Below are 23,407 nucleotides of genomic sequence, written 5' to 3'. Positions count from 1 at the left end.
GGTTAGAGGGAATGTATTACTATTCATAATTATTGTTATCATTATTGTTTGTGCATTCAGTATATTGTACAGTATATCATTGGGCTCCAAACATGAAATCAGCAAAGTCAACCAAGTTGGCTATATGTAGAAGTTCTTCACGTACGGGTTCTTTAAGCACCAGAACATGCATGAATACATGCTGAAGAACTAGAGAACAAAACACATCAATTATAGACTATATATGACTTTTGTGTGTGTATGTGTGTGTGTGTGTGTGTGTGTGTGTGTGTGTGTGTGTGTGTGTGTGTGTGTGTGTGTGTGTGTGCATCTTAGAGAAACAACGTCAGCAAAGCTTCCAGAAATGTGTGTTCTGCATGTATTTACAGTCATCTGTGTGCTATATTTGAATACATGTTCAGCTTTCTGTTGATACACTATTTAAGGTTTAATAGTCTGGTGAGTTTTACTTTACAATCAGGGCTTGAGATTAACATTTTTGCTCACCAGTCACTGTGGCTAGTGGTTCTCCAAAGTCACTCAGCATTTTCACTGGCCACAGTTTTGACATCGATACCATGCGGAAAACAGATATTTTTAATATATCTCATAATTTGGCAGCAGGTGTATTAGGCTGCTGTCCCTTTAAGACCTGACGCACAGATCCATCTTGACATTATTGTGTGTGTTTATGACTGTTTAAGTGCAATAAGCAGCGAAAACAAACTCAAGGCGTTTGAGTGTGAGCAGGAGAGAGAGAGAGAGAGAGAGAGAGAGAGAGAGACAGAGAGAGAGAGAGAGAGAGAGAGAGAGAGAGAGAGAGACAGAGAGAGACAGAGAGAGAGAGAGAGAGAGAGAGAGAGAGAGAGAGAGAGAGAGAGAGAGAGAGACAGAGAGAGAGAGAGAGAGAGAGAGAGAGAGAGAGAGAGAGAGAGAGACAGAGAGAGAGAGAGAGAGGGCATCTTGTATCATGTGTCTGTTCTGTGGAATATAAGTATTGGAAGAGTTATCCAATAACAATATAAAAAAAATCTATATTTTTGACAACACTACATTGCACTTAGTTTATTATTTCAGATGCCTTTTTAAAAGACTACAATTGAAAAATGTATATAATATATATAAAATTCAACTCGCCAAAGTGGTTAGTAGGAGTGACTGTGTTACACGCTACACACACACATGACAGGTGTTAATGTCAAGCCCTGTTTACAGTGTACCATAACATATAAAACACGAAATCATTAAACATGCCTGGTCTAGGAACAGTTCAGACAGTCACAGGATTGAGTGAAAAACAGTGATGGTCCGTATTGACCGCTGCATTGCCCTTTCACCCATATATACAGTAGAGTTTCAGTTACGCTAAAACACAATATTGATGTTGACTGCGACGGGAAGAGGAAAGCTGGGAACTATCACTATACGTCTAGATCATATGATCCAGAGTGGTTTCACTTTCTCTATGATGTGCAGACTTTTTTGCATGCAACACACTATACTACAGGTGAAACTCGAAAAATTAGAATATCGTGCAAAAGTTAGAATTTTGATGGCTTACGGCTTATGAAAACCCCAAATTCAAAATCTCAGAAAATTAGAATATTACAATATAAATCATTAAAAAAAAGGATTTTAAATATAGAAATGTCGGCCCTCTGAAAAGTATAATCATGCATATGTATATAGTAATATATACTAAATATATTAGTTTCATCTTTTAATTTGAATTACTGAAATACACAAACTTTTGCACGATATTCTAATTTTTCGAGTTTCACCTGTATTTAAATATACCCTGAAGCTAATGTGTGTAAACATGAATCTGTGTGCGTTTTGTCACCAGTGCATTTGAGTCTGCTCAGTTAATCCCAGACAGTGACACAGTGTCGGCCCAGATCCGGGCCACATCTGTACATGTGGATTGCACGCGCACCAGATGTGGGCCGGATCTGGGCCGACACTACACCATTACACCACAATCTAGGTTAACCATAGACCCGGTATAGTCCGGCTATGAGTAACCCACATCTAGCCAAAATAACCTTGAATTTGATTATATGTCGTTTTTGCCAAAATAACTTGCGAGATGAATGATATTCCATCATGTAAGCAAAGTCAACAGTGATTACAAGGTGTTTGGTTTCATTTCTTTGACTATTCTTCAGTCTACTCTTGGGCTATGGTTAGACATCTATTACATGTTCACTGAAAGCCCATATTTCGCCTGGTTTTAGCCTAGACGTCAGGGCTGTGTTTGGACGGCTATTAGACGTCTTTTAAACGCGAAATTGCTTGCTGGGGATGTTGCCGTCTGGGATGGTTGTAGACTCATGGCCGATGTTTAGTTAAGTACACATATCTACCTGGAACACATCTCGGATTGGAGAGCTATCAGCTGTTCTTCGAGTGGAGAAATGCAACATGCAGAAAGTGAAGGAAAATCCGCCAGCATCTTCAGTTTGTTTCTAATGAAAGATATGGTGCTGTTGCTTTTTGGTTCACTCCGAAGTAGATCCGCTGACTTTTCCCTGTGTCAGCCATTGGAAAACAGTTTTCGGACGTTCTGATTGAGGTTTGCACTGGTGGTCCGTGACCTGTGCTGAATCCACACTGCAGAACTGGGAGAGAGCCAATGGTTTTGAGGCTCTGGTGATGAAATACCAATGAAAGCCGTCTTAAAATAGAGTTAGTTTCACATGTCAAGAGCTCTTTGATAGAGCCGAATCTATATCCCAGTAATGAAGAACTACAGTCAGACCTCATCAGCAGTCCTCGCTGAAAAATAAGCGAACGGTTGGAAATATTGATCATTGGCAAAGCGGCTGGGCTCCTTTTGTATTACAAGTTCATGTTTGTCTTTCATCAAGATTTATGTGCAACAGCCGGTATTGATATAAACCGAAGAGAATATGTCAGCAAAACTCAACTCGGTCTTGAAGGCCCTCGGCAATTTAGTGGCGTTTACTAAAGCAAGCATCTCTATTACTAGAGCTCATGTTAGGGCTTTTCAGCATTCAGAACACCTTAGCAAAAATGATTTGCAGAAATGTAGTGCTCAACTTGGTTACGATGCAAATCACACTTCATTCAAATGTGTGTTTTAGCTTTGCTGCACTTATTTAGAAAGATAAAAAAAGAAAAAATCAAGAAATTATTGAAAGCACCACGGGTGGTAGCAGAAACACCTTTCTGTTTATGTCTCAGCATGCTTTCACAAGCTGCTTAAAATAAAATGCGGAGAGAGAGAGAGAGAGAGAGAGAGAGAGAGAGAGAGAGAGAGAGAGAGAGAGAGAGAGAGCGTTTCGCTGACCGTCGCTCAAGCGCTCACCTCCAGTCTCAGACGTGATTTATTACCTGAAGCGCTCGGGAATGTTGAGAAAGACAGAGAGAAGATTAAAAAGACGACAAGATGAAAGTTTTTATCCGAACTGCTTTGTCTGGCCTTTTCTATATATGAGGAGAGGAATTTCTCAGAGCAGACGCGGGAATAAAGTGTGAAGACAGAACTGATGAGTCCGTTCTCAGTGATAGCTCGGAAATATGATAATACAATATCTTTCAGCCTTTGACAAATTGTATTTATATGTTGATATTTGCATCTCTTGAAATGACAAAAACAGTCAGAAGAACAATCATTTCAATCAAGTCAGTGTTATATATGAAATCAATGTAGTAAAATACAGTCAGAATCTAGTTAACAATCATGGCAAGTTTTTATTTATTTAATGAACTGCAGGAAGAATGATATTTAATCATATCATTTAAATGCACCAATATAAGAACCCGTATTTACAGTACCTATATATATATATGTATATATATATATATATATATATATATATATATATAAAATGTATTGTTTTACCTGTACACAAGTCAAATTAATGGCATATAAACATAACAGTATTCACAATTTCACTTAATTTTATATTGGAAGTAAACTCATTGTGAAGACACTATAGGCAAGGCAAGGTAAGTTTCTTTATATAGCACATTTCATACACTATGGCAATTCAAAGTGCTTTACATAGAAAGGAATAAAAATAACCACAAAATAAAAGCAAGGAAAATTAAAACAGTTATTTAAAATGCTTTACATAGAAAGAAATTAAACTTTCACACTATGGCATTTCAAAGTGCTTTGCATAGAAAATAAGCACAGAATAAAAGCAAGGGAAATTAAAACAGTTATAAAAGGAATTAATTAGAGTAAAATTAATTAAAGTAGTAAAAAGATGATACATAGAATAAACTATACTGTTCAATAGTTTGGAGATAGTAATATTTTAAAATGTTTTTTTTTTTAAAAGTCTCTTCTGCTCACCAAGTCTGCATCTATTAATACAGTAAAAACAGTAATTAAATATTGTGAAAAATTATTGAAGTTTAAAACAGCTGTCTTCTTTATGAATTTTAAGTAAAATATAATTTATATCCTGTGATCAAAGCTGAATTTTCAGCATCATACTCCAGTCTTCAGTGTCACATGATCCTTCACAAATCATTCTAATATGATGATTTGATGCTCAAGAAACATTTATGATTATTATCGATGTTGCTGCTTCATATTTTTGATGAAAAATAGAATTATTGTTTGCAAAAATGTAAAAGTCTTTCGGTCACTTTTAATCAATTTTACTCCAAACTCCAGTGCTCAAGACTCCACTGTGTGGATCTTCACTGAATAAATGGCATGGCTGACTTTGACAGACTGCTCTCAGACGAGAAATGCCCTTCATGCTTTGCAGCGTCTAAACCCGTCGATTCGCCGAGGGTTAATGCAGCTCGCTGCGGCTTCATAGAAACATATAAACCCTGCGCTTTAACGGATGAGCCTCTACAGCTGTCAGAGAAACCCATGCCACAACCACAACGTGCACGCTTTCCATTGATTTGTCTAACCTTTTCAAAATGTCACACTAATTGAAGGAGGTTTGCGGATAATTAGTTTCCACTCCTCAATGCAAGGGCAATTAGAAGAACCTGGAAGACAGAGTATGATTATTAATTACAGTTTTTTTAAAGGCCCATGTTAAGCTGTGTGGGACTTTTGGTTGACTGATTATTAATATATATTTTTCAATACCAAAAGTGATCTAAGTTACAAGCTGATTATTGTATGCAATGTGTGTTTTAAGCTTATTCGAGAGTCACAGTGCTAGCTTAGTAAGATATTGACATCAAACTTAATTGTCAGACGCTTAAATTATTATGAAGAGCATGTCAAATCAATCATTTATGAGGCATATTTTTTGTTATGATCCTGCGTAGAAAACAACACAGTTGTATACGGGACTTTCTTCTGCACTCTTGCCCCATAGACTTCCATTGTTAAATGCATTACTGTACACTCAGCTTGTGCTATTCCTTTAATTTCCTGCATGGCTCGTTTTTGGCCGTGGAGGCTGAACATGTTCAAATGACTGCATGGATATTAAAAGTCAGTCCACTTTGTTCATGTATGAACTCAGTGCAGACGAACTAACTGAAGCGAATGCGAGTATAATGCATTTCTCATTCCTCTGCAGAAACTTCATCTATCACATTTGCCGCATTGCATGAATGTAAAATTTTGGAACAGTAAACTTTTTGTGGTGTGTTTAATAAGGGGGCTCAACAAATTGTGCATCTGTTTGATTGGAGCTCCCCCAACAGAGTCTCCGCGCTCAATTATTCATGGTAAAATACACCAGCTCCACCGCATTTGCATTTATAACTCTCTCTGTCACTTTTATAGCAACTTTGAGGAGTGAAACAATCAGCCTGGTTTTTCTGTGCGGTGTGAAAGAGCATTAGACGTCTGAACAATGGACACTTCATTTAACAAATCAAGACTTTGAGGTTTATAAATGGATTTAATCAACTTTCTGTAGGCAGCAGCAAACCTTTGATGAATTAAAACCAAAATTATTTGACAGGGGATATACTGGCTCTCAAATAAAAGAGGAACTCTGATAGATCTTAAAATGAAAAGTGCTGCAAGTGCGGAGCAAACGGTTTGTACTGACACAATGGGCAAACAGACATTTGATCATTTAAAGGCCGCGCGCCATTCTTTAGAGATATGTTGTTAGTTAAAGCACGTCTTTGGACAGAAGTGATCATAATGAGGGATGTGACAAACAATAGACGGCTGTTTATCACAGAAGTAGACAAGAGTCACAAGTCAAAGCGTTTTTTTGTTTATTCGTGTTGTTTGTCGAGGAAAATTAAAGGGAGTTGTGATTCTAAACCCATATGAGTTTCTTTCTTCTCACAAAATAAAATGTTTTGAAGGACAAGAAGGACAAAAGTACCATGAAAGCTAGACTACGTTTAAGATTTATACGTATGCATTTGAATTGCATATTTAACATTTCCATCCATCTGGATTACACAGTTTTAACATTTAAGCAAACTGATGTGATGAATATATGTCAGTCAGATATCTGTGATAGCACTAATAAAGTGGATGTTCTAAATACACAATAACCAGGTTTATCAATACATACAATTTGTTTTTCAATCTCATACTGTAACTTTGAATATTGCTTGTTCCATAGCTAGTCATATTTTAATGTTCATATTTTTAACAAATTGTTTTCACAATGAACAGAGTTATTCTGATTCTAAGCAATAAATGCATTTTGAAAATATGATTATTTAAATAGTATGACTGACAAATATGCATCACATGAAGTTTAGTTTGTTTATGTTAAAACTGTGCAATCCAAATAAATGGGAATTTTATATGCAATTTAAATGCCCCACAAAATACCCCACAGATATTTTTATATAGCATGTTAAAATTGCCAATTTTTGAGGGTGAGCAAAAATGCACCGTTCCTTTAAATGCAAATGAGCTGCTACTTCCGGCACAGGGGGCGGAGCTACAACAGATTGTGTCATTTTACCTCACACAAACATACACTGGAAATTTCAAAAACTTTTAGCATTTTATGTTCAAACCGGATTCAGACAAAGATGGAGAGACTCAAGAAGAAGAGACAACATGTAGAAGCAACAGGACATTTCTGAATGGTTAGTTGATGAATTTATGTAGCTGATGTGTAGTTATCTTCTAGTCATTGATTAGCATATTCTGTCTTGATAAATTATAAATCATGTTCCAGGGGCGGGGTTTATGTTAATTTTAGGGTTGGTGATGTCACTAACCCGGGGGGAAGGTTGTGTAGTCTCTACCAGCCGTTTGTTGTAGTCCTTAAAAAGCGATTTCTTTAAAAGCAAATATCTCCCTTTGCTCTGAACTTTGAGCGTTGTAACTTTGCAGATGTTGTTTATGCTCAAACAGCAACATTACACACTAACTAAAGTTAGAAAAGTGAAATCAGAATCAACCACCCCTTTAAGTGAACATTCCATTTCATAATTTTTCAAACATTATGAATGTTCCTTTAGAATGCTCTACTTTTGAAGTGTTGTACGACTTCTGAAGGACCCGTTTCCATTCACGCTCTTCTTCAGGACGGCTGTTCTGACAGATTGCCTGTAATGGTTGAATTTCAGTAGTACGGTGTAGAAGAAGGATGCTTATTTTTCAGCCTGCTAAATCCAGCGCCACAGACATCATCTTCTGCTTTACTCTAAAGGTCAGCTTTCATTGTCTCACCCCATTAACCACTTACTCCTCCTGCTGTACATCTCCAGATGCTCGCTGAATTTGATGCTTTGTTTTCTTAATGATAGTGTCACTTCACTCTGACTCAGTTCTCACGTTCACATTTTCTGCAGGCGTTTGATTCACTGTGTCCAACAAGCTTCCACACATAATAACATCTGTTCTCAATGCTTCATACTGTAAATATTGCTGATGACACTCAGCAATGACAATGCGCTGATGACAATGTGCATGACAATGCGCATGTGCATGACATCATCGTCTTCAGAAATTTGCATTTTGAAACCCGTTTTCAGGCACCCAAAACGCTGTTGTCGTGTAAATGAATGGCCAAAACGCATAAAATGTTTTACGTTTGTAGTTGAAAACCGTGTCGAGTAAACACACCTTAAATAGATTCACAATAAATTCACAGCTTGCTTTATTATGTGTAATTTTTGGCTATAGTGTGTCTGTTCAGGGATATTGATGAATTGCAGTACTATTTGAACTAATGCATGAATAATCTGTGCTTGTGTTGTATTTAAAGAAATATGTTGTTGTCAAGCTCAAACATTTAAACTTCATTAAATATAACTTGATTATTTATATACAATAGCTAGTAAATGAACTTAAAGAGCTCAAGTTAGAGGAACTAACAGTTAGCAGTTTCAACAAAAAGGTTGATTTTTTTTTTGGGGGGGGGGGCAATCTGTTTTTTTTTTTATTAAAATGAATTGTGTTTTATGCTAAATAATTGCAATAAATAATATATTTTATACTCATACATACAGAAGATGTCTGCGCTACCGTTTTACCTCAAAACATTACATCACTTCACTTCACTGGTGCTTGTTTCATGACATCATGGCAATCAGTCACATGACATGCAAGAACCAATGAGGTTTAATGATGTTAGTGATGTGTCACTACATTTGAGCTTTGTGTACATGAGATTATCAAGGGTTTGGTTTGATTTAGGATGGAATGATCACTTACATATCTATCTGTTCATCATACAAAGTGATCGTATCGCTTCAGATGACTTGAATTAAATCAATGTGAGTTGTATGGATGTAGTTTTACTCAGCCTTTATGTGCTTTATCTTAAAAACATATTGTATAAAAACTGTACTTGAAGATAATATAATATCAACCCTAACCCCATGTTATAATATTAAAGATATAAAAGGCCACTTCAGGACTGACCAATCAGCCCATAGCAGTGGAGTTTATAAAGCTTCCCATTAAAGCTCTGGGAAAAACAGAAAATCACTGCAGACTGTGTCAGCATCCGCCTTTGTTCCTCTTACTTTTACAGCCTTTTCTCTTCATCTTCTTTTTCCCCTCTGAAAATGGAAACCACTGATTCCTACATTTATCGCGACATCGGCAGAAAAACAAAACCCAACCCTCATTTTGGTCTCCCTTTCTCTCGCCTGGATGAATCAGATTCTGACAACTCAGCCTTTTGATAGATTTTCTTCTGGGCATCGTTTCCCGGGAATCTTGTATAATGCAGAGTTGTGATGATTTCTCTGCACTCCCGTCCAGAGTCTTTATCTCCAACTTTAATTTACAGCCAGGGAGTTGGCTCACTTTATTTTTTTATATGTTTAATACTTATGGTTAAGTCTCTAAACCTAATACTACTTTCTGAGGCTTCCTTTAAAAAAAAAAAACACCTATAAAAATCAAATCCTTAAAATCCCCCTCTAGTCAATAATTGTATCCCTTAAAACTCATCTTTGATCACCAAAATGACACATTTAAACATTTGTTTTATTGAAAAAAAAGATATTCATGCCTTAAAATAGCTTGAATGTAACTCGACACCCTTGCCTCATTTAGTATGCGTGGTTCTATGAATATGCAAATGAGCCCCGCCTCCACTCACTCACTCAGCTCAGAGATCCACTGGTTGACGATCACACGTTGATCTGATTGGTTACAAGGTAGTTTGTGACGTCAGAAACACCAGCGATTTCAAAGCGTGTTTTTGAGACTGTCTTTGGTTCACTGCAGTTTTAAGGAGAAAACACTCAGCAATGCTGTCGACTTATGAATTTACACATGATTTGTCTTAAATCATATTAAAAAAGACATATAAACAACATTAAAAACTTGATTTTCACCACAGAGGGACTTGATCATTGATTGCGATTCGGGATTGATCCCGGTAAAGCCGTGGTCACACTAGACTTTTGATCATGCATTAGATTCATAATGAGATACATAATTGAAACATAATTCAACATATAATTCAGCCAAGAGGTCAGTCTGTGAAATTTAGATCCCTTTATTGGTCACGGATCTTCTCATTCTGTGAAATCTCAGGTCTGAGTACAAGAATGCAGCATTATGCGTAAATAAACCTAATGAAACCTACAGAATTAAAATACTAGTGTTACTGCCACTTAAAGAGATAGTCCAGCCTAAATGAATATTCTATCAATATTTATTCACCTTCATGGACCTCAGAAGATATTTTAATTAAACCTGAGAGATGTCAACACAACCTCAATGACAGATTGTGACTGTCCTACGTTTTGGTGAATTGGTGGCTGATGAATTTCCAATGTCATTCGTATTTTTTTGTGATGGATCTTTTGCTTACACTTCAAGGTTAAGTTATCTTAATCATGCAATTCACAATCACAGTACGAATTCATTCTAAATGACCACCTTGTACAATATTTTCTGTCCGTCCAATGAATATCCAGTCACTCAAAGCTTTGACACTTCAACAAAAGTTAATACGATGTAATTAAAAAGTAATCCACATGAATCAAGTGTTCTGAAGAGACACAGTCGTTTAGGATTTAGTTTAAAAACAACCGAATCTACATCAAAAATGGTAAACAGAAGCTCAAACATGCTTGCTTCTCTGAACATTAAAAATTCCAGTTTTTTAATGTTAAAAAAAAAAAAAAAATCTTGGTTATATGATTGTCAAGGAAGCATTATCATTGTTCAAACATAATGTTACTTTTGAATGTTCTCTGAACATTCTAAAAAAGTAACATTTACAAAACTTCAGACAAACTTAAGGCTGGAATACACTACACAACTTTTAAAATCTGAACAGATTTTTAAACAGCGGCTTCATACACTTGCCGACTTTGTAAATGGTTAGAGAGAAAAGCTGGTCATCATACATTACATGACTGAGGATCATACACTACACTGAACAGAAACATGTGACACATTCTTCAGATTTTTCCGTATTTATAAGGATCTCTGCATTTATCGACCTGTGAGTGAAGTGAGCTGCGTTAACCCTAACTGTGTGAATACTGAAACTGTTGCAAACAATTACTAAACAAACGGCAGGCTACCGTTAACATGTTTAACGGTAGCCTACAAGACTTTAGGAAACTATACAGATGTGCCGTCACATTACATTAATACAAATCATTTAGTAGCCTATCCATGCCTTGTTTTTGAATAAATACATCAAATAGTGTAAAATAAATATTTTCCACTGGCCAAATAGTATTTATAATTGATTTATATTTTTAATGGAAACAGATAGACCTTGTTATGCACATTTGCACGAAAATATTTTCTCAGACAATCTGCTATTATCATGATAAACAATTATCTCTGTAGTTAAAACATTAAAACACAGCATGCCACAGGAAAAGTGTTCAACAGCATTACATCCACAACAAATATTTATATTTATTGAATATAACAAATGTTGTAACTTCTCAGTAATGATTTCATGTAGTATGAAGTGAAGTTTGAAGTGTGAAGTTTAAGTGTGAAGTGTTTAACTCCATTAATGAGAATGGCATATTTCATCTAAATGTTTATATCAGAAGTAAAACATAGTTTAAATCATTCTTTTATTTATTTAATCTGTTATTGTGAGCATGCAGTGAATTTATGATTAGGACTCATAATGAAGATTTACGTTTTCCTTCATCTGCCGTTAGATAGGCTACAGGCCTATCTGCGCGTCAGTTTCACTAAACGGCCCAACGCGCTCGCTGGCGCGGACATTTAAGAAGGGATGGATATTTGCTTCAAGTGATAGGCTTGGTGAGTGAAATTATATTTGTATTATCTTTCTGTATAATTTTCTTTAGATTTTCTGTCTAAAAGTGACCAAAAATACATTTAACTCAAGCTCACCATCGGTGTCGCTAAACTGCACCGTCTCCAAAACGTTCGTACGCATGGGTCAGAGTTTGCGTGCAGGAGCACATTTTCCCGTCAAGTTTGTTTTTATAAATCACAACGTATGCGTCGGAAGTGGCGTACGGCTCTGTCAGGCCCTGTTTTGTGCACTAGGGCTGTCACTTTTGTGAAAAGAAATCCTGTTCGATTTTTGAGACATAAGTGTTCATTGAATCGATTGTAAAATTGATTTTTCATGTCTAAAGACATTTCCATTTTAAACGCCAAATAAAGGCAAATCCACGGACAACTAACAGGCATTAGGACCGAATCTGTATCTGTATGCATGAGACTGTCTGAATACCGGCAGAATTCACATTTTTGTAGTAAAAAGAGACACATTATGCAGAAGTATAATCTGCTGTTATGTGTGAGTGTCAGAGCCTGCCGTCGTTGTGTGACGCGTGTTCGCTGCAGGTGTATCACGACAAGCTGGACGCGAGAAGCCCGTTAAAATCGATTCCCTATTTTCGTTTTCGAAACTTGTGTTGGTTGGTCCGATCGATTGCGCAATCGATTTTCGAACGTAAAGTGACAGCCCTGTCTGCACTACACTTCCCAGACTCCCTTCTGGTCCCCACCTGCACTCAGTCAGCCATCAGCACACCTGATTCTGATTCCCTGCACCTGCACTCCCTCATCAACACAGCCTTGATATTGATCACCGTCTAGTCAACGTTACTGCGACGTAAACGGTCAGACTCCTCACCTGAACACTCACCTGGGATCGTCCTGTCTTCCGTCTGTCATCCCGATCTCCAGTCATCTTGAGTCCTATCATCAAGTCCCCATCCTTTCACCATCGTCTGGTTCCCGCTGTTGTCCCATCACTCTGCTTTTACTTGAATAAACCATTTCACCTTATCATCTGTCTGTTCCCTTCTGTGTGTGTGACACATACACTGTGATTTCTGTGAATTCTGTCAACTCCTGGCACAGACGTTTCGCAACTACTGCCGACTTACCCAGATCTCACATCGGGGCAAAAATCGTGTAGTGTATTCCAGCCTTAAATGTTACAAAAAAGAACGATGCATAAATAATGTTTTTGTTCTAATGTTTTGAGAGCATTATTAAAGACCAGATTACTGTTACAAATTACATGCAAAACTCTTTACTATGGTTTAATTCGTATTTACATAACAGAAAACAATGTGGTGTTATTCAAGGGAAACAATCTGATTTATTCATTCAAGAAAGAGGTGTACCACAGGGCTCAACATTGGGTCCCCTTCTTTTCTCTATTTTCATTAATGATCTTCCCCCAGTTCTTTTTAACACTGTTCAGTTCTTCTCTATGCAGACGATACCGTCATTTATACTTCAAAACCCCACATGACCCAAATTCAAAATATACTCCAATCAGATTTTAATGCATTGCAAGATTGGCTTTATTCTAATAATTTATTACTTAATAAAGCTAAATCTCATACCATGTTTTTTTTGTACAAAGCGTATATCTAAATTAAAATCTAATAATCTATCTATAGTTTGTAATGACGGTAAATACCTGCATATAGTAGACCAAATTTGAGAGAACCCTGCCAGAACGTTCCCTGTGAGCTGTTGCCTTTCAGTGCAGGGACCGAAATCTCTATGCTTTTGTAAAAAAAAAAAAAAAAAAAAAAAAGTATGTGTGTTTCAGCGATGATGAAAGTCATACGGGTTAGTCTTGGAATGACATGAGGGTGAAAAGACTGATGGCAGAATTTAAACTTTCCCTTACATGTTACTGCAATTTGACAGCAATTTTCTGGAATCAAAGTCACGTCTGAATGCAGCTTTACTGTGTTTCTGTGCATCATTAGTGGTGTCAAGTCACCTCGTTCTTATGGACAAACTGAAGGAAAAATGTGTCTTATTCCCTGAAACGAAAGATGTTATTGTTCTTGTGTTCTCTTAGTAGTATTTCTCTGCACAAACCAGCCTTCACTTCAACACTGCTTTTGAACCCGACAGCCCTGCATGTTTGAGATGAATTTTACGAGTTTCTTTTGTTCTGTCGGTCTGATTTAGGTTTCCCTTCAAATTGTGGATGTGATTGTAGGTTTAGAGGACAAACGTGAAGCTGTTGGATGACGTGGTTTGTCTTTTGGCATGATACCCATGATAAACTCGTAATGACTGCAGAAACGGTTCAGAAACGGTCACTTCTGCTGGTTCACTGGGTTCACTGCTGTGTGCGTAGACATGTTCTGACCCTTGAAATGCTGAGTTTCATTAAAAAAAAAAAAAAAGGTTTGGTACTAAAAGAGCCTCAAGGTCTGTCTGTACGGGTTTTACTCCATAGAGGACAAATTGTCGTGGCATCACACAACTTTCAAGCACACATCTGGGTTCATGAGACAAGCTGTTAGTGATCAACAGGAGGTACAGTCCTCACACGTACAGCTCCACACTTCGAATGCCTGAGAAATAAGGCAAAACAGAGGAAAAATAACTATCAGGCAAGTGATATGCCTTTTGACAGCAAGTAATACAATTTCATCAGACTTAATAAATCTCATATTTTGATTGTGTAAGACTGAGATCGTAACTGTAATATCATCAGCGCCCTTGTGGAAAAGAAGTTCACTTAATTGTAATGAAACTGTACTTTGGTATACTTCAGTATACCATACCAATAATATATATAACTGTTCTTACACAAAATAACATCATATTAATGAAATAAAAAGTGCACTTAAAGAGAGTTCACTTTCAAGTTTTTAACACACTTAAGTACACTTGTAAAAAAATGCACTTTGTAGTAATGTGAAACTAAATGTTTTACTTTAAAGCACATTTTAAATTGGTTTAATTATATATTTTTTCATCGCAAAGCATACCTTGTCAAACAAGTATACTTATTTTGGCATGCTAAATAACATACTAAAGCACGTTAAATACTTGATTATAATTTTAACTGTAGTGTTTTCCGATATTACATTAAAGTTAATATATTTTAAATACTAAATTGCAACTTAATTATTACAAATATATTTAAATGCATAGAAACAAGTGTCAAGAGAAATGACATTAAAGCATATTTTAGTTTGCCATACATGCTTGTCAGTACATTCAGTACAACTTTAACCATATTTCAAAACTTACGTGGTTAAAAAATAACTATTATATACATTTAATAGCAATTAAGTGTCAAAAAAAAAAAAAAAAAAAACATACTTAAGTATATTCTTTCCATAAAAAAGCACTCTTTTTAAAAGTATACTAAAGTGTAGTTCTTTTTCACAAGCGTGGCTCTTTCTCCCAGTCTTCCTGAAGTTTTGCTGTCTTGTTTGTTTGTAAAAAGTGATTTCATCTATGTATAAGTGCTTCAATAAGAAACCGAATTGCCCTTTCGTCCCTGAATAGTTTAAAACAAAACTGTCCAAACAGAGAGCGCACTCAGGTAAATTTTTAATAGCTGAGGCCATCAGCTGGGAGAATTAGTTATGACACAAGAAATATGGTGAAAGAAGGAACCTCTGTAACCAAAGGCTCTGAAGCCATGAAATATTAATGCCTGAATATGAACTGAAGGGATGGATCGTCCTTCACTGTCTGTGTCTCGCTCCCTCTACGACCCGACACACACTTTGCTTCTATGTGCATTATTATTATTCAGAAACCAAATCAAAAGTTTGTCAGTGATACTGTCCTTGAACATCAACACAGAAAATGACTCTAATTTTCTTGTTTGTTCCACTGCACATTTGCCTCATGTGAAAATGGCAAATAAATAGATTTTTAAAAAGATTTTTCTTATTTGGTGCACTCTGAATACTGTAATTGATGGCATGTTGACCTTGTTCATTTGTCTAAAAGAGACGTACTGAGCGTAAATTATAGGGTATTGCATTACAATATTGACCAACAAAGCAATTACAATGTGCTGCCACTGAATCTATTCACTACGGCTCTGTAAAGCAGTGCTGTGTGAGAGGCCTGAGTTCTTTTGCTTGGAGTTTGTTTTATATGTATATATATATATATATATATATATATATATATATATATATATATATATATATATATATATATATATATACATACTATATATATATATATATATATATATATATATATACATACTATATATATATATATATATATATATATATATACTGTATATATATATATATATATATACTGTATATATATATATATATGGAAAAAAAATAGGAACATTAAGAACTTTTAGCCTTGAATTTTCCACCAAGTCCAACTCGAAATCCTAAAATTAAAAAAAATAAAATAATATAATAATAATATGGTGGATTCACTGTAGTGAAATTTACACACACACACACACACACACACACACACACACACACACTTACACACACACACACACACACACACACACACACACACACACACACACACACACACACACACACACACACACACACACACACACACACACTACCAGCAAATGATGACTATGACTTAAATATGAATTTTCAATTACAATAAACATTCTGCAGTAACTCACTCCAATCACTCGACCGATTAAACTAAATATTAGTTATAAATATCCATTAAGCATTAAGTTAGTAAGTCAAACTTGTTTCAGTAACACATAACAACAAGTTCCTCCATTAGGATAAAGGTTGCTTTTTCCCAGAAAATTCTGTGTAAGTGATTTAACAAAAAAGTTAATTTCACATTTCTGCTTTTTAAAGCCCATCATGGGCTTCCATTATGAGTGTAGTGTTTTCCCTTGTTTTTAAAAAAAATATGGATTAATCTAAATTATTTTCCGTGCTAATCCACATCATTTGACAGACGCTGTGGATAAAGATGAGGCTGTAATTTACCTGAGCTATCATACACCATAAAGTGCTCTATAAACGTATTAAACTCCTGGGGTGCGTTTCCCAAAAGCATCGTTAGATAACTATGTTCACAAGTTCCGTCGTTATCAGCAGTTCAACGAGTCGGTGTTTCCCGAAACCATCGTTCTAACAAACATTCGCAAACAGCATCGCAGAGTTGTGTGTTTGTAACGACAGATCTCGAACCTGTGGTTAGAAGCAGAGTTTCTTGTTTGCATGACATGTGGACTCAATAAATCCTGATCTTGAGCAAAATAAGCAAGCTGACATTCAGTACAACCTGTGTCTTTTATTTAGAATACATACAAATGTGATTTACGTCTTTTAGTTTGTCAAGAGATTTAAAGCGTTGTTTCTGAAGAATGCGCATGTGTGAACGAGCTCTAGTGTGTAAGAACGAGTCTACGATTGAATCTGGAAATAAAGCAAAATAACTGAGAAAAATGAGAAATAGTCCTCAGATGCCATGTTCATAATGTATTAGCAAAACATCTAGCGTTAATTCGATCTCAAACAAATTCATTAAAATAAATTATTACTCCACCACCTGCGTGACATCATTAACCAACATGGTTGAACGACCAATTTGCGACAATACGGTTTCGGGAAACAGTCAAGACTCACTAGTTGATTTCTTCAACGATGCATCGTACTATGGTAGTGTAGCAGAGAGTTATGGTGTTGGATGGGAAACATAGCCCTGGTCATCTGGCACATCTGCATGCTGGGATCTCTGCTTCCATCAAAGCCATACGAGGAATAAACGCCCTGGAAACACTGATCATCCGAGGTATAATCGCCCTGGAAACACTGATCATCGGCCGGCCAGCAGCGAGAGCTCTAGTGAGTCTGGCAGAAGAAGCAGGTTTGCAGGCCAGGGGTACGTCTCCCAAAGCCAACCATGATCGCAAGTTCTGTCGTTACCAATAGAGTTCAATGGAAACTGCGATCATAGTTGGCCAACAATGCTTCTGGGAAACGCACCCCAGATCTGAGTGCTTACTGTTTTCCTCTGGCTGATTTCAGCAGTAGTTTGACTGGCGTCTGGTGTCTGGAAGGGTTGTCTATTGAGAGCACGGCCTAATGAGACAAGACTAACGAGAAAAGTAAACTGACAAAAAATTTACATTTTTATTTTATTTTCGAATTATGTTGCTCATATAATGAGCCTGTGGCTATATCTACTGACATTACTCTGCATCTTCATCTGTGGCTGTCCATGATTTGGCGTTTGCATTCAAAAACATTGCAGTTTACTTGCAGAAAAAATAAATAAAAATGAAATATGCTTAAAAATGGTCTATACCTGCAGACATTACTGTTCAAGTTCAAATCAAACTCTCATTTATTTGGAATACCAAAGGAAGACGTTATCCGAATATATCGTTTGCCAAGCCACGCTATTTTTAATGCGTGTTGTCATAGATCACCCTCGCCGGATTATCAGCGGCTCTGCTTGTTTGTGACCTGATGCTAATTTGCGCCGCTCTTGATAGATTGTGTTGGTCCTAAGGGAAATGAGCTGCTGCTTCTGTGTTCTTTAATAAACACATTATCAGTAGATTCACTCGCAGAACTTCCCACTCATTGCTGCATTTAATGGGATTAATTTGCCCTGTTTAGTTAATCTGGCCCTATTAAACTATGAAAGATCCACTTCTGAGAAATCAAATGCTGTTTGGCAGCAGAATGTTGTAGTGACAGCAACTTCCAGCAGGGGTTAACTGGAAAATCATGAAACAAACTTCAAAATCATAGAGTTTTGGGACTGGTTTTAATCTAGTTTTAATGATTTTTGATAATTATTATTTGTATGGCAATTGTACTGATATGCAACAAATAAATCCTGAATACTGATAGACTATGGAGGACTGTTCTGCATAATTACATCCAGAAGATAATCCTAATACTGTACCTAATGCTCTGTCACTGCTTTATGAGACTTGATTTCTCATTTTGAACAAATAACATTTTTAAAGTAGGATAAGCCTTGAACAAAGAGGTCAAGCAGAGGTCTGGAATTGAATTCATGGTCTGGCTTGCTATAGATTTTAGTGATTTGGTATCAATTTAAAACAGGTTTCTTAAAGGGGTGGCATAATGCCCTTTTCACAAGATGTAAAATAAATCTCTGATGTCCCCAGAGTGTGTGTGTGAAGTTTCAGCTCAAAATATCCCGCAGATATTGTTATATGGCATGTTAAAATTGTTACTTTTTGAGAGTGAGAAAAAAACGCACCGTTTTGTGTCTGTTCCTTTAAATGCAAATGAGCTGCTGCTCCCGGCACAGGGGGCGGAGCTACAACAGCTTGTGTTCTTTTACCTCACACAGACATGCACTGGAAATGTCAAAACTTTTAGCCTTTTATGTTCAAACCGGATTCAGACAATGATGGAGAGACTCAAGAAGAAGAGACAACATGTAGAAGCAACAGGACATTTCTGAATGGTTAGTTGATGAATTTATGTAGCTGATGTGTAGTTATCTTAGTCATTGATTAGCATATTCTGTCATGATAATCTATAAATCGCGTTCAGGGGCGGGGTTTATGTTAATTTTAGGGTTGGTGATGTCACTAACCCGGGAGGAATGTGGTGTAGTCTCTACCAGCCGTTTGTTGTAGTCCTTAAAAAGCGATTTCTTTAAAAGCAAATATCTCCCTTTGCTTTGAACTTTGAGTGTTGTAACTTTGCAGATGTTGTTTACGCTCAAACAGCAACATTACACACTAACTAAAGTTAGAAAAGTGAAATCATAATCAACCACCCCTTTAAGTTTAGAAAATGTTGTGTGTGTGTTCTGGGGCAAAGATGTCCCCACTAACATGGCGATATCCAAAATCCTTGTCATTGTGGGGGCATTTTTTGGTCCCCATGAAGGAAAGCTTATAAATCAAACTAAGTGATGTTTTTTGAAAATGTACAAATGCAGAAAGTTTTCTGTTTCCACATTATTACTATTATTATAACAAGTTATTTTTTATTATTCTATGTATATACTTATATCATGTTAGTATAAGTTGTACTTTTATGTTGAAAATACCCCAAGTATTATTACTGTAATACAGTAACTGTATATAGAAACCGGCTATGACGAGGATGAGTATAATTGTGCTCAGGCTCTTTCTCTCAGTGTTGATCTAGGCACTGAGGAGAGTAGTTCTGGATAATATTGAGCATCTCTGCTCACAGACATCATCTCCAGCAGAGTGGATTCGCCTCAGTGGCTGTTTCATGCCTGTAAAGAAGCTGTGCTTCGCAGAGATAGATTAACAGAGCTCTATAACCCAGCTTAATCCATCATGGCTTCAGGTTCAGCCAATATTCCATTTGATTTGAGCTCAGAACATCTCAGAGTTTTACTGTATATTAAACATCCAGTTATAATTTTAAAACCCACATTATCAGCATTTATCTACTTATCTCTCTAATCTCACATGAACGCATGCAGCGTTGGGTGATGTTAATGTGTTGGATGGTCAGGCTGTTTTAAACAGTGAGCTAGCACACTTTTTTTTTCAGAGGCCATTTTAACAAATGATATTGTTCACGTGGGGAACTGAAGATATGCACTGCTCACACTGCGCTGGCGCCTGCGGTGTTAGGCAGACATTAAGCAGTTTTAAACCATTTTTTTCTGGAATGTTTGCGAGAAGAGATGCTCAATACTACAGCAGTGTTGCTTAGGGTCTTTGCAATGGAGAAGATATTCATGATTATTATCTCTAACCCACCAAACAAAACAAGCGGTGAATCATGAGATCTTTACTCATAGGATATAAATTAATTGTCACTCACTTGTTGTAAAACCCCTCTGAATTGTGACCATGGACCACAAAACCAGTCACATGGGTCACAATTCTGAAATTGAGATTTATGCATCATGTGAAAACTAAATAAATACGATTTTCATTGGTGTATGGCTTGTTAGGATATGACAATATTTGGCCGAGATACAACTATTGAACATCTGGAATCTGAGGGTGCAAAAAAAACGAAACATTGAGAAAATCTCCTTTAAAGTTGTGCATTTATGTTGGCGATTGTGCTGCATTCACTCACAGAAATACATGTTTTTATATATTTATGGTAGGAAATTTACAAAATATCCTCATGGAACATGATCTTTACTTAATACCCTAATGATTTTTGGCATTAAAGAAAAATTTATCATTTTGACCCATACAATGTATTGTTGGTTATTGCCACAAATATACCCGTGCGACTCGTGACTGGTGACGTGATCCAGGGTCACAATTTATGAAGAGAGACATATGATACAATGAACAAGTCTGAGAAAAAAAAAATGTTTTATGATTATTTATATGATCTGTCTCAATGCGCAGATACTTTGGCGGCTGCCAAGCGAAAAGCAAAGCAAGTGCGTGATGCAGGTACAAATTATTGTAATGCAATCACTGAATCTTCTTGATTGTTGTAGTTAACTAATACTAAAATTATTTTAACGACTTTCAGCTGTTGCCAAGGAAAATGTAGACATATTGTTAAAAAAAAGAAAAACTGATACAAATGACAAAAATCTAAATTACTAACACTAAAAGTTATTTAAATATATTTTATTTAAATAATTGAACTAAGAGCTAATCCTGGCTTAATCTAAACCCTGTTTGTGAAACCAGGCCACAGACTAATACACTGCACAGATTGTATATAATATGCTTGTTGTGTTCAAGACAGCAGGATCTACAGAGAATGGTTGAAGCAATAGAAAGTGATTTAGAAATACCTGCCGGGAAAAAAGAGGACGTATGGTTTCCAAATAAATCAAACCTCGCCCAGTAGATTCTTGTTACCCCAAAAACTTGTTATCCCAGCATTGAACAGGTCTGCAGGCACACATTTCTCTCGCTGGCATCACGGTCATGGCGTATGAATCAGGGAGTGTGTGATGTCGGGTGAAGGCTTAGCTTTGATCCTCCACCCAATTATACACGGCTGTGTTATTGCAACTCGTGTAATTCAGAGGTCCGGCGGGCCACGCGTGTTTAGAGCGCCGTCGAGCCATGTCTGACCCAGCTATGCTAATTTGTTGCTGTAAATTTATGGTCGTTCCTCATGTTCCAACGAGGTTAACAGCACAGGTGGGCTCGTGTGTTTAGATACTCAACCCCTCATCCATATTTATCAGCTCTGTCCTTCATAAAGGCCTCTACAACTGCTGTACCATTCACACACTCTTTGAATAGTACATCAGACAAGCACATGCATGTTGCATTAAGCATGATTTAAAGAATCTAAGAACAAAAAGGGTTATATTTTATAGCAGTCAGTTCAAGGGTTGTGAGCAGATTTTATCAAGGAGGATAAAATAATGCCCATGCATTCCCATTTATTCCAATGCTAGTTGCTCGGCTGGCACATGCAAAAGCAAGCGACCTGGATTGGGACTGTTTTGTTTTTCTATAGTAATATTTTCAAATATATCAGAATTTTTTTACCAGATTACTTGAATAGTTCTGGCGCATTGTTGGAGCGTTGCTATTTTGAGGAACAGAAATAGACTGAGCCGTTGCCCAACTGAAACCTGCTCTAAAGTCAATGGCACAATTTTTTTTTGTTATTTAATGAGTGCATTAATAATGCGCACCTGTAGGCGGGTCCACAACATGCGTACACTCTGCTTATTAAACACACAGGGACGCACATCAGCACACAAACATGCCAAATATTTAAAATAAAAGGATTACAATGTAAAAGATTATTATTGTGTACATAAAGATATGGTGGAATCCGGCTTGTCCCGTAGATGATCTGCTTGCGCACTTTTACCTCGCGCACGAGCGTTTGCGCTCTGGAGACGCGTTCGGTCTTTCCACTATCAAATTCCGTCATGTAAATAGTGAATCTGCTATGGCGCGAGCGCAACTGGCATTTAAAGGGAATGTGAGAAGAGACTCTGATTGGTTTAACGCACGTAAATCCCAAAACACACCCATTACTCATTATGAGAATAGGGACAACCCTTTTAGACCATGCGCCGGGAGCACCGACCATTTTTCCCGTCGTTAAACTAGCAAAAGTGGATTTGACCATGCGCTTAGATCATTAAAATAGGGCCCTATGTATTCCTGTTCAAAAAGAAAAAATCATATATATATATATATATATATATATATATATATATATATATATATATATATATATATATATATATATATATATATCAATTGCCTTCCCAAATGCAGGTGATAAGTGGCAAAAAAAAACACCAAATCATGAGCTGCACGTGTGTAAATGAACACAGTGCACTTCACTCTGAAACAGGTAACACATATATTTATGAAGTGCACCATGACCAATTTCCAAAATATTTCAATAGCAATCTCAAGCAAGGCTTGAAAGTGTGTACCAACATTCATAATACATTTCATTCATAATGTTTCCCTTTAAATCAGTATAACATTTCATACCAGCAGTATATAGGGTGACCACCCGTCCCGCTTTGCGTTGTACCGCACAGCTTTTTCACCCCTTGTCCCGCACATCGCATATTGAGAAAATGCCCCGCATTTTCTTCATCAGTCTGTAATTTTTTAATTATCATATTAAGAAAACGTGTGTGCGTTCTTTTGCCTTTTTAAGAAAGCATTTTATTTATTCTTTTTGCAGTGTAGTTTTTCAGTTTCAGGTTTAGGGTTAGGGTTATATATATATATATATATATATATATATATATATATATATATATATATATATATATATATAACAGCACTTTGTCAGAAGTACAAATACAACAGCCGTTTTTTAAATCCTATCCAATGGTTGAAAAGACAGGAGTCAACACGGTCACTAGTTGGTTGTG

The 23,407-nt window shown here is 36.5% G+C and overlaps 1 protein-coding gene across 1 annotated transcript in view; it reads left to right on the top strand.

Annotated features, from left to right (window-relative positions):
- Positions 1-23,407, top strand: part of astn2 (astrotactin 2) — a 445,829-nt gene that overhangs the window by 1,198 nt on the left and 421,224 nt on the right. The gene's annotated exons all lie outside the window — the stretch shown is intronic.

This window comes from Abramis brama (genome assembly GCF_963993115.1).
Source record: "Abramis brama genome assembly, chromosome: 5".
Classification (NCBI taxonomy): domain Eukaryota; kingdom Metazoa; phylum Chordata; class Actinopteri; order Cypriniformes; family Leuciscidae; genus Abramis; species Abramis brama.
This window is presented reverse-complemented; position numbering and strand designations above follow the sequence as displayed.